The 12,242-nt window shown below is 52.5% G+C and overlaps 1 protein-coding gene across 6 annotated transcripts in view; it reads right to left on the reverse strand.

The window, feature by feature from the left end:
* The window catches only part of NFIX (nuclear factor I X), a 149,084-nt gene that overhangs the window by 86,798 nt on the left and 50,044 nt on the right, over nucleotides 1-12,242 (reverse strand). The gene's annotated exons all lie outside the window — the stretch shown is intronic.

A 12,242-nucleotide genomic window follows, 5' to 3' on the forward strand; every position in this document is an offset into this window, starting at 1 on the left:
ACGAGTCTGTCTGCTTCTGGCTACACCTGCGTCCACCAGGAATAAGTCCCCGGAAGCTGAGGGAATCACTGGGCAAAAGGGAAATCGGAGGTTTCGAATCCCCGTGTCAATCGACGGAGTGCCAGCGACACAGAACAGAAGCAGAGAAGCAAGGACTCGGGCCCAGCCAGCCACCAGAGCCGCTGAAGGTTCCCCTGGCACCTGCAAATGCTTGCATTGCTTCCCCTATTTAAACGTGCCGTTTGCCTCTCTAACGATTTCAGTGGCAAGAACTGCAGCGAAGTATCTGGACTCCCCCCAAAATAAGCTGACTGCCTCCCTGTCGGTCATTACGGATCTCGCTGATTCAGATTCAACCCACACGTGGGTCCCTACCCCGCACCATACAGATCCCTGCAGGGCCTGAAGCCCCAAGGACAATGGATCTGAGTAGGAAGTTTGACGTAAGCCCACTTTGACTTTCAGAGGCCACGGGAAGCCCTAAGCAAGTGACCAGCAAAAATGAGTTCGCCCATCTCATCGCCCGTCCCCAGTCAATAATGACCGTAAAGGGCTTGGCGGGTGTCGAGAGCTATATAAATATTATCACTGGAGTTATATTATCAGAGGTTTCTTTAGTGCCTATAATGAAAGCGCCGAGGAGTTTGGTACAATCGGTCAGGGGCATGCCAGGGCGGAGAAGAAAGGGGACAAAAGCAGGCCAGGACTGGGGGGCACTGGCAGGGCTGGCAAAGCAGGGACTGATGCGGGCCGGGATTGAGGGGGAGCCAAGGCCTGGGATGGTGGAGGGGGACAGGACTGGAGGTCAGGATTGAAGGGCATCAGCACAGCTGGGGGAGGGGGGGCAGCCTGGAACTGGAACACTAAGGGCGGCTTCTGGGTCGGGATTGAGCTGGTGGGGGGAGCCCAGTGCTGGCACAGCAGCGGGTTTTGCAGGGCAGAGCGGGGTGCACTGCCAGAGCTGGGGGACACATGAACAGCAGATGCCCTCACTGTACCTGGCTCTTGTTGGCTCTGTCTGCCCTTTGTTTCCACCAGCTCTCAAATTCACTCACCCCCGGGGGCGGGGGGAGGCACCATTGACAGTAAAACACCTCCTGAGCCAGCTCAACTTCTAGTGACAAAAAAAAGTTTTTATTTCTGTAAAAACTAAGCAAAGGAACCGCTTGGCAAGTGGAAACGCACAACCACCAAAGGGGGAAAAAAGGAATTTCATTAAAAGGAAAACATCTGACAAAAATAAAACAGGAAAGCAAATTTCTCCTTGCTGGGGCGCAGGTGGTGAGACCAGGGCCAGCACCTTTTTGGGGGGGTGGGCGGGGGGGGTCTTTGGGAAATGCAATAGCGTTTCGCTGTTTCTTTTTGCCTTGCTCAGGAAAATCCTTGCGGCAGATGTCTCCCACCCCACCGATTCAAGGAGGCGAACCTTTTCCAGGGACCGGTGTAAATCCAGCCAAACCCGGTGCCGGGTTTACACCAATTCTCTTTCCTTTCCAGCCGCTGTTGACTTGTCATCAGATTATTTTTTCTGATAAAAATACCCAGCGGGAGGGAAATATTCCAACTCCCCCCAAAGCCAGTGAAAAAGCTCCCGTCGATTTCCAAAATGTAACAAAGGGAGAAATTCTGGAGTCTCTTTGATGGAAGAACAGTCTCATTTATATATATTCATTTTAAAAAATATTCTTTAAAACCAACCCACATCGCAGATCCTTTTCATATCTGCATCCTTGCTCCCATGAAAGCGAATGGGAATACGGAGCGACTCCGGTGACAGCAGGATCAAACCCATTTTAATAAAATAAAACTGGGTCTTTTCCCTCCCCTTTTTCCGAACAACATTCTCAGTTCACCCCACCCACACCTGCCCTGGCTTCCCAAAACTGGGACTGGAGCAACACCAGAACTGTACAAAAGGCAGGGAAGGTATGAAGCAGATTTGACGATGTATTATGCAAATAATAATAGATCCTGCAGACAGATAATGGGTAAGATTAATCGAGGTTCAGATAAGCACAAGGAGAAGTTTCCCATATCACTTTAACCGCAGTGGAGAAGGTGGTTTGTGAGCGGCAGGAAAGTGGGGGCGTTGCTTACAGATTTCCGGGGGGTAAATACAGAGCGAGATTTTTGCTGCAGTTTAGGTGCCCCTGAAAAACCAATTTTGAAAGGCAGTGCACGGAGCAGGGAACACAGCCCGGGGGCTGGCCAGCAGCCCTGATGGACTTCAGGGGCTTTTCATTTAATATTCTGCCCGTGTATCCCGTTAAAAAAAAAAGAAAGTCTGGGGCCATGGGGAAAAAAGTTTTGAGTGCCCATCCCATGCGTCAGGCCGCCTGCAGCCGCAGTGAGAAGCCAATTCGCGTCCTAACAGGGAGGAAGGTGAGAGGCTGACGGGGGAGGTCGCCTGGAGTTACTCGCATTTGCCAGTTTGCTGGGTTTGTAACTCAGGCTGCAATAAAATTAAGACGGGGGGAGTGGGGGAGTTCACTCCGAAAAGAGGCAGAAGTTGCCAGCGCTGGAGGAGACAATGCATGCCGCAGGAAAGAGCAGGGGCAATTTACTCCTCACACTTTAATTATCCCCGTCTTGAACATTTCTTTACAAGAGAAAAAAAAAGCTATCCTAGCACTTACAAAAAGCCCCCAAATCATCACAGACTTTCACCGCCAGGCAGAGCCCAGCGCTTGCCGCCAAAGGGAGGGGAAGAAAACCTCGCTTTTCACCGAAAACCACATTTGGATTCAAACCAGGATAATTCTCTCCCCTACGGCACCGCTGCGGAGGTTGCGGGCCCGATCCTGGAAAACGCACGCGGCTGTGGTGTTACTTCCACAAGGAGGCCTGTTGGGAGTAACGCGTAAATGTTTCCTCAGGATCGGGCCCTATCTACGGCGGGTGCCAAGTCTGGCTCTTGTAGTCGGCGAAATCAGGAGGAGTTTTGCCCCCAATTTGAATGGCTGCAGGATTGGGCCCCCCATAGGTACATTTCATGCTTTTATTCTGACCCATTTATTTCCATAGGTCAACAGGAGCTGAATTAATTGTTGTTTCAAGCAGAGGTTTGGAGTTTTGCAGCAGACAGGCAGGGACGTTGGCCTGTGGAAATCAGGGCTGGAACACGGGGCCTGAAACTACAATGGGAAAGCTGCCTGTCTGAGGGCTGGGAACGGACCCAGCGGAGCGAGGCCCCCACGTAGCCCCTCTCTCTCCAGCTGGTACTGGGCAGCACAGCTGAGCTCCTCGGAAGCTGCCTTACCTTCCCAAAGAGGTATTTCGCTGCTGTTATTTCCCCAGCCCTCCTCTCACACACGCCTGTCCCTTAACGTAAAGCAGCTGTTTAAACGCCCCCCCCAACAACCTGTGCAATTCTCTCTGCAGAGGGAAAATGGCTCAGATTCTCCCAGGGGAGTTAGGCGCCTAAATAGCTTGGAGGGTCTGTGCCAAAGTTCTTAGAAGTCCTCCGCGACACAATCAGTCGGAAGGCTCCATTGATGAATGGCTTGTAAAGGCTAATCCAGGGTGATGACCTGGGCTGGGCAGGTTGCTGAGGGAAAGGGTGTTTGCTGTACGGATTCAAAGCACATCACTTTAAAGGTCTTATATGAGATTCCCTGCGACCTACTGAAGTGTAACCACTCAATAAAACCGGGCCGAACCCTTGATTAACCCTTTGCAAACTCTTCCGAAACAGCCTTCTTATATAGCCGGGACTGCGAAATCTAACCATGGGCCTGATTCAACCAAGTACGAAAGCCAGGCCTGCCTTCCCGCACGCACAGCGGGCCCGCTCACGCGCTTAACGCTAGGCATGTGCTAAAGAGGCTGGTGGCGCCGGAGCCTGTAGGGCCGGATCCCCAGCGGGTGTAAGAGGGATAACTCAGTGGTTTGAGCACTGGCCTGCTAAACCCAGGGTTGTGAGCTCAATCCTTAAGGGGGCCATTTAGTGATCTAGGGCAAAAATTGGGGATTGGTCCTGCTTTGAGCAGGGGGTTGGACTAGATGACCTCCTGAGGTCCCTCCCAACCCTGATAGTCTATGATAAGCCAGGAGAGAGCTCTTCAAAAGAACCTGGAGGATATAGGAGCGCCAGCCCTGCTGAAAGTCAACGGGATTTCAGTATCTAAGTCCTTCAGGTCCAGACCCTCACCCGTGGGAGTCAGGAGCCCGGGGATCTGACAAGCATAGCCCGGCACTCCTGCACTCTGCCAGGCGTCTGAGAACACTCCACACTGACCCAGCTCATACTTTTACATTCACTCTGAGCCATCTCCTTGCAAGTGGCTTTCCCTCAGTGGGAGTTCTGCTTAAAAAAATAAAGCCAGTGACACAAATAAGACCCCCGGCTTCCATAGTAACTCCCATCCGCCGTTTCGCCACGTTTCTTCAGCGAGAACAGGGCACGAGACTCTGCTCTCGGCTTACCCGGAGGTAAGTCTGGCAGGATGGCAAGAGGATTGCTCGAGATTTGCTGCCGGGCGGCTAAAATCAGAATCTGGCCCTTTGTTCTGCTAAAACAAAACCTCCCGAAACTCAACCTCGCTGAGCTACACCCGCACACAGACACCCAGCCCAGCTCAGGGGAACGAAGCAACATCCACTGATCAGAAGTCATGGACCCAACCCCACGGCCACAACCCCACGTAAGGAAACCTTCCTCGCAGGACCCGTTCCACTGAGATGTCTTTCTCAGTAAAACCATTCTTGGCCTTAAGCATACAGCAGGACCAGGCCCTGTGGCTGTAATTAGCACACTGCAAAGGGAGGGGAGGAATCGGACACAGCCCCTAACACTTGGCAGCAAGAGCAAAATTGCAGGTTATAAACGGGGGTGGGGAGAGATTTCACACAATCATTTTCACCCCCCATTAAAGAGCAATCCATGGTTCTGCTCCTCTCTGGATGGGTATAAATGAGGAACTGAAGGGCAGTCATGGCCAGCACATGGCCCATCTTCCCGCGAAGAAACAAAGATGGATTTTTATCCTGGCAGTGCTTAATTTGTGCCACGGGTTGCCAGGGGTGAGCCCCGGCACCTCTCGGCTTGAGCCCCGGCACCTCTTTCATTACAAATTAAGCCCTGCTCTTGGCCCTCCGCAACCCAAAACCTGGAAGCTGCAGAGAAGTAATGTATCGATTATGTGCTTAGGTGGGGCGGAGGGAGTGGTTTTAATAAGGACAAAACATTTCAATTAATGAAGGGTGACTTACAAAGAATGAAAGACAGAACGAACGAAAGGATGAGTGTGAAAGAAGAACAGAATGATGAAAGAAGGGAAGGGAAAGAGAAAGAACAGAGAAAGAAAGAAAGCTAAAATGCCTAGCACTCTCTTCCCCTTTGGGGACTGGGTTATGTTAACATGCACAGCTGCAAAATCCCTTTTCCAGCCCCGGTACTTTAAAAAAAATCACGAGCAGAAATAAACAGAGCATCGGCCTGTCGATGCTGAACGTGCTCCACAAAGGGTCCGTGTTAGCCGCTGGACAAGCGAGAAGGGGATTTGGGGAAAGGCCCCTGGATCCAGTTCTTGTCCTATCCAATGGGGTTGGGCTCCAATCTCCAAATACACAGCTTGGAGCCTGGGGGGTTCGCCCCATGGTGCTCGGTGTGAGGTACAAAAAGCCCCGCTGGGATTGTGTTCAGATTGGTCACGGAAGGAGAAGACTCAGGCACAAATGAGTGGGAGAGAGATTGGAAGGAGGGAAAAGGACAAAAAGAACAACAGAGAAGGAAAGAGAAAGGGATAAAGCAAGTGAAGGGGGACAGGCTCTATAAAGAGAGACCCTCGAGTGCCCAAGCTGGGCACGAAGATCCAGGCACCACACCTATCGAAAGGGTTAAAAGCAGAGCAGGGGGCTCCAGGCTGGCGGGAGAAAGGAGAGGGGATGAGGAAAGCCATGTCGCCTTCTCCTTGGCAGCCCGCTGCATGCCCACGCTGGGCCGCACTCTGCCCGCTCTCTCGCAAGTCCATGGCCAGGGCCAGGGCCCCACCTCCTCTAGTTTAAGGAGCAAAATCTCACGGCTGCTTCCTTGGTTCCAAAGGGACCCCCCGCTCCTGAGGGCAGGAATGCCATAATCGCACAAGGCCGGACCCCAGGAGCAGAGCTCACTGCAGGTTTACATCTTTCCTGCAGACCCTGCATTTCCTCCTATGGCGCTGGACCCCCCCGCATCTCTCTCTTTCAGATCCACCCAGCACCATGGACCATGCCTGAGGCACCTCATCTAGCAGGGATCCCCGATTCCCCTGTATCAACACAAACCCTGCCTCCCCCCAGATAGTAATTATTTGTGTTTAATTTAATCCTCCCATCCGCCTGCTTTCGGGCTCTGCTCAGCTCCTAGAACCTAGGCCAGCAGGTTCCTGTCTGGAAAACTTTCTCCCCTGCCCCCGCCATTACAGCCAAAAGAACTCAGCACTCAAATGTCAATGAGACCCCTAAATAAGAAAGGTGACTTTTGCTGGGGCTCGGGGGGTGTTTTAAAGATCTTTGTCATTTTCTTTGCTTGTGTTAAAAAAACCTCAGCTTGTGTCGCACTTTCCGCAGAGAGAAAACGAGGGGAAGCTAGAGGAGAAAATGGAAAGAGAGAGATAAAGAAGCAGATCCCCAGCTAGTGTCAATCGGCAGAGGCCTATTGAAGCCAACGGGGCCAGCTTCCCACCTGGTGTAAACCCGGAGATCCCTGTCAGCGCTACACGCATTTCCAGGAGCTGGCACAGAGCAAGAGAACAAACCTGCAGCTGCAAAGTCTCCAAATGGCGACGATTTTTGCAAGTAGAAACACCTAGTTAGCCATCCCAAATGCCCATCTCGAGGTGCCGTCAAATATAAGCCACTAGGACGAGGAGCCCGGTGGCATAGACTGACACGGCTACCCCCTCTGATACTGTAAGCCACTAGATCACCCTAAAACCCTGCAAAAACAACTGCAAGGAAAGCGTTTTTAAGGCAGACAGTACAAAACCAACAGTACAGAGGACTCTATTTGCCATTTTATTTCTGGCCCTTGCATTAAGTAGGGCCTGCTTTTTCTAAAAAATATCACTTCTTTATGGCGCGATCTTAGCAACCGTACACGCACAGGGGCTAAAGCTTCCAGAAATGGGTGCTCAATGGCTGCCAGGGTCTTCAGGAAGGGATCTCACATCAACAGAACAAGTGCTCGGCACGTAAGGAAAATGAGACTCCTTTTACGGACTCTGCAGCGTAACCTGAGTCATTCATTTTTAACACCCCTTGCATATATGAAATATACCTACATATTATATGCAGTGTACTCACACACTCTGGTCGATTGACAGATACACCCCCACACCTACTGATCACTCAACACACACTATCAATTGAGTCACACACCCTCATCAATACACACACCCAATGGTTGATTGATACACACACAGCCTCAATCAATCAATACACACACACTGTGATCATCTGATACACACACACACACACGTTTCTGTCTCTGCATCTCTTTCCATTGCAGCATTAAATGGATCCCAGAGCAAATTATTGAGATCTGCAGGTATTTTTGCCCCCGGGTGGTGCAAGAGAGACCCAGGCCATCAGTTCATGGGACCATGCACCACTGACTCTGTGCCGATGTGCGGCGAGGCGGGAGGCGAATTATCCCAATTTCAAAAAAATCAGCTTCCCATTTCTTCTCTCTCCCATAGCAGGATCAAAGCACCCCAAACCCATGGATCTGTGGGGTGGGAGTCTCTGGGCTTTGGAAGGAACATTCGGATTGGCAAATGAACAAGGACAGGCTGAGTCCAAACTAGCCACCAGTGCATCCCAGGAGAGAGATGAATTGGTCCGAATGTTCCCAAGGGCCTAATTAAACGAGTGGGTGACATGGCCCCGCACACAAGCCCACAGAAAGGGGGGATCCTGAACGGTGCTCAGTCCCTGCAAAGCTCACTGATTTCAATGGCAGCCCCGTTTCAGAGCAAGCCTTTGCTGTTATTTGTCGAGGCCCAACAGCTCGCTGGGCTCTGCGCCCGGCACAAAGGTCTTGTCTGCTGCAGGTTTTCCTTTAAAAAATTCCCCCCTCCCTCCCCTGCCGCCATGGCTAGCACCACTGGCAGCTGGGGCAGGAAATGTGGGGGGTGGGCACAGCTCCCTCTGGCTTCAGATGGAATTGGGGGTGCTCAGGAGCTCCGGAACCCAGGCCCGCGGTGCTTCACGTCTAGCCCCCTCCCCAATTCAACGGCCACTTCTGAAAACCTGGCCCTGATAGAACCAATCCAGAGCCCTGACCCTTGTCCCACCCCCCAGCCCTGCCACTCTGGAGCAACCCTTATTTTTAAGCGCGCTCACAAGTCCTAAAGATTCGGGAAATAATCATTAATCATCAGTTTTTGCCCGCCCAGGCTCACATCCGGACAGCGCAGGGCGAGGTGACCAAGGACCCTAGCAGATTTTCAAAAGAGCTCAGCTCTGAACTAAGGGACTGATTTGTCCAGACTGCTCCATCCCCGGCAGCTCCCTTTGGGACACTCGGGGCTGGGTTTTTCTCAGGAGCGCACGCACCGCTTCTGAAAGGCTAGCCACTGGGAGCTGAGACCAGAACGCTTTCCACAGACATCAGGGGGGCAAGATTTTCCAAATTGCCTGGGGCATTCAGGTGCATTTTTGTTTGTTAGTTCCTAAATCCCTCCGGCAATTTTTGTAAATCTGCCCCTCAAAGGCATTCTAAACATAATCTCTAATACAGGCACTGGGTCCTGGAATTCGATCAGCTCAGGTAAATGCCCTGTACCGGTGCATCCAGTTCCAAAATCTGGACCCTATTTCTCCACCAGACAATGCAGCGAGAGGGATCGGGACGAGAACCTAAACTGAGGAGATGTAGAACAACAGACAGGGTTGTCACTAATGTCACCGCCGCCTCACCCAAGGCCTGGTCAGTTGCCCTTTTGTTGCTGGTCAGTTTCGGTGCCAGGTGTGTCTTTCTGTCCCTCCCCCCGCAACTCCAACCCATTTCTAGGGCAGCTGCACCTCAGACCCCCGGTTCTCCCGCATTAGCCCAACATGGCAAGCGGAGTTATGTGAACACCGGATTTTGACGTTCACTGACAAGTCTGAAAAATCAAACTGAAATGAATCCTCCCCTCCCGCCCAGAACGGAACATTTCAATTTGAGCTTTTTTTCTTGTTTTTTTTTACATGTGCTTTGTAACAATAAAATGGAAGGAAATTGCAAACTGAGAAATTGAAACATTTTGCTTTTCAGCATGTTTGTGGGGAGGGGCTGACACACAAAAAATGGCAAAACCAATGTGAATTTGTGCCAAATCTGCATTTTTCAGAAGGGGAAAAAAAAGTTTCGGACAAAACATTTCACCTGCCTCTAATTGCAAGACCTGGACTTTGCAAACCCTGCAAGAGACTGTTTAAAATCACACACACACCCCATCTGTCTCCAGAAAACAATCAAATCAAATCTCTTTTCACTTCAATTCTATCACAAAAATTTTGATATCACTTTTTTATTATTAATAAATTCCCTATATTTGGGGCCTTGATTATCCAGCTGGGCATGTTCGCACACGCACACACACACACACACACACACACACACACACACAGGAAGGAAGTGTGCTCTCTTTTTGTCAGGCCTGCGAAGAGGATGCTTCTGCTTCCTCCCGCTAGGAGATAGGGCACAGGAGCAGGTAGGAGTCGGCAGGAGTGGGAGGAAGACAAGAGAGGAAAAGCAGGGCTGCCGACTGGCCTGGGTTGGAAGGGCAACCCTCACGGCTTCTTTCTCCTACCCATGCTGGGAGGGCAAGAAGAAGCTGCAGTGCCCAGGATACTGGCCCTGCTCCACGGGAACAAAGGGGGCCAGCTTCCAAACTCTGCAGAGACTCTGGCCCCCTCTCAGCTGAGTCAGAAAAGGGGGGCATCAAACCCTGCATTGGGAGTGACTCTGGGCCAAGGAAGGGGGAGGTTTGGGGGAAGGCCGTCAGCAGCCACTACAGAAGTGCCGACAGCTCTGTTCCACTGAGGGCCAGGGCCAGGGATCCGCCCCACAGCCAGGACAGCCATTGGTTCCCCTAATCAGCTCCCCGCTCACCCACCCAGACTGCAGCAGACAAAGGTGACTCGGAGGGCAGAGGGGGGTGTATCTGGGGATCGCTCTGAACAGACCCTGCTCTCAGCAGAGGGCTTAGTAACTGGGACAGTCGCTATAGGGCACCATCTCTGGGCTCCCCTCTGCCCTGTTACCGGCCCACCTAGAAACACCTTCCCCGGCCGGCAGAGGGATAACACAGCACAGAGCCTGCGGGAGACTTCACTGACTAGGCATATTTCAAGGTCTAACGCGCCAAACTGATTCATTCTCATTTTCCTCTTTCGCTCCCTGCCCCACCCCCACTGTGTCTGCCGGTCAGTCCGTCCGTCTCTCTGTCTTCACTAAGGGAAAGACAGAGAAGGGATTTAAACCATAGCCTGCCCCTCTGCAGACTCGCACGGCCAGCCCAGGGGCATGAGGAAGGGAAGGGCTCTTGTGTGGAACGGATCAAGAGGCTGGACCCTAAGAAATCCTGCCACTCTTGGCTCAGGACCCAAGTCAGTGGAGCCGTGTGCTGGCTTTGAGGCCTCAGAACGGCACTGCCAGCCTCAGACCTTCCAAAATCGTGGGGCCAGCCCCCCAAAACGTCCCAAGAGTGGCTTCAGAATGACACGTGGCAGAGTTCTCCGCCGGTTTTCGGTTCTCAGAGGGGTCGTACTCCCAAGCTTTGCTCCTCAGCCAACTTCCCTCCCCTCCAGCAGGGGAAGCTCAAGACCTGGCCTATTCCCCTGACTCCCCGAGCCGGGTTTTGAAGGAAAACACCATGTAGTGCGAGACTCACCATCAAATCACAAGAGTCAGAGCGAGGTGGTGGGGGCATTAGAGACTCAGGACACTCGCTAGGATTAGGGCTGAATTCAGGCACCAGGAATAAGCTCGCGCTTTTCAGCAGGAGATCTCAAAGCCTTTGACAAAGGCGGGCGGGATCAGGATCCTCCTTTTACGGATGGGGAAACGGAGGCGTGGGGAAAGGAAGCAAGTTGCCCAAGGTCACCCAGTAGAGCCAGATGTAGAACCCAGAACCTCCATCCACTAGACCACGCTGCCTCTCTACAGAGTGCGGGGGCGGGGGAGAACTGCCATACCCGCTCACCGGTAGGTTACAGGAGGAATTAAACCTCGATCTCTCAAGTCCCAGGGCAGAGCCATAACCACAAATCCAGCCTACCTCACTGCTCCACCCACCCTAACTTCCTTCCTCCCCCGCTCCTCACACATGGGGGGAAATCAGGCCCATGAAATGCCTAGTGGCCTCCGCCTGGTGTCCCTTTACTTCTCGGTTCTTCACCCTCATTAAGGAAAGGGAAGCCGTCTTCTCTGTTTCCCTCTACGTTCAGAGGAAAATCAGAGAGTGCATCTTTCCTAGCTCTGTAACCACAAAACACAAGTTTCCACAGGGCAGGTTTGGGCAGGAGCCAAGATGTCCTTAAATAACATTTTAAATCACTTTGCAAACTTTCTTTTGTTCGCAAGTAACACGCAGGAAAGGCATGGGGGGAATGAACAACCAGCTGCCCTGTCGCCGTCCTGTCCCGTCCCCCCCGTTCCTAGCACAGATCCACCCCGCCAAACACACACATCGACCTCTACGGCTATCATGCTGAGCCCATCCGAGTGGGAATGTGTGCAGTTGTGTGACTCGACACAGTGGTGTGTGCGAAAATGCAAATATTTGTGCTCGATTGCGTGTGACTGGGCATACGAGAGTGTCACTGTGCTCAACTGTGAGTGTGAATGGATTGTGCATTATGGGCCCGTGCGAGAGCCAGTGTGCCCCTGCGATAGTGGCCGTGATGGTGTGTGTGAGAGCCAGTGTGAATGTGTGTTAGTGCCCATGGCAGCCTGTGCGTAAGCCAGTGTGACCGTGCAATAGTGGCCGTGATAGTGCTTGTGAGAGCAAGTGTGACCATGTGTTAGTGCCCATGGCAGCGTGTGCGAGAGCACGTGTGACCGTGTGATGCTGCATGCGAGTGACTGTGCCTGTGTCCGATTGTGCCCGCGTCTGATGGGGTGTGTGCTGGAGAGGGGCAGGTCTCTGTTCTCCCCTCGCCAGGCACGGCGGCAGCCCCAGCGGTTCCATTGTCGGAGAGGGCAGCCACGCACGCCGGCGCTGCTCACCTGGCCTCTCTTCTTCCCCCTGCCGTCAAATGCCAGCCTTCGT

This window comes from Chelonia mydas, chromosome 20 (assembly GCF_015237465.2).
Source record: "Chelonia mydas isolate rCheMyd1 chromosome 20, rCheMyd1.pri.v2, whole genome shotgun sequence".
NCBI lineage: Eukaryota > Metazoa > Chordata > Testudines > Cheloniidae > Chelonia > Chelonia mydas.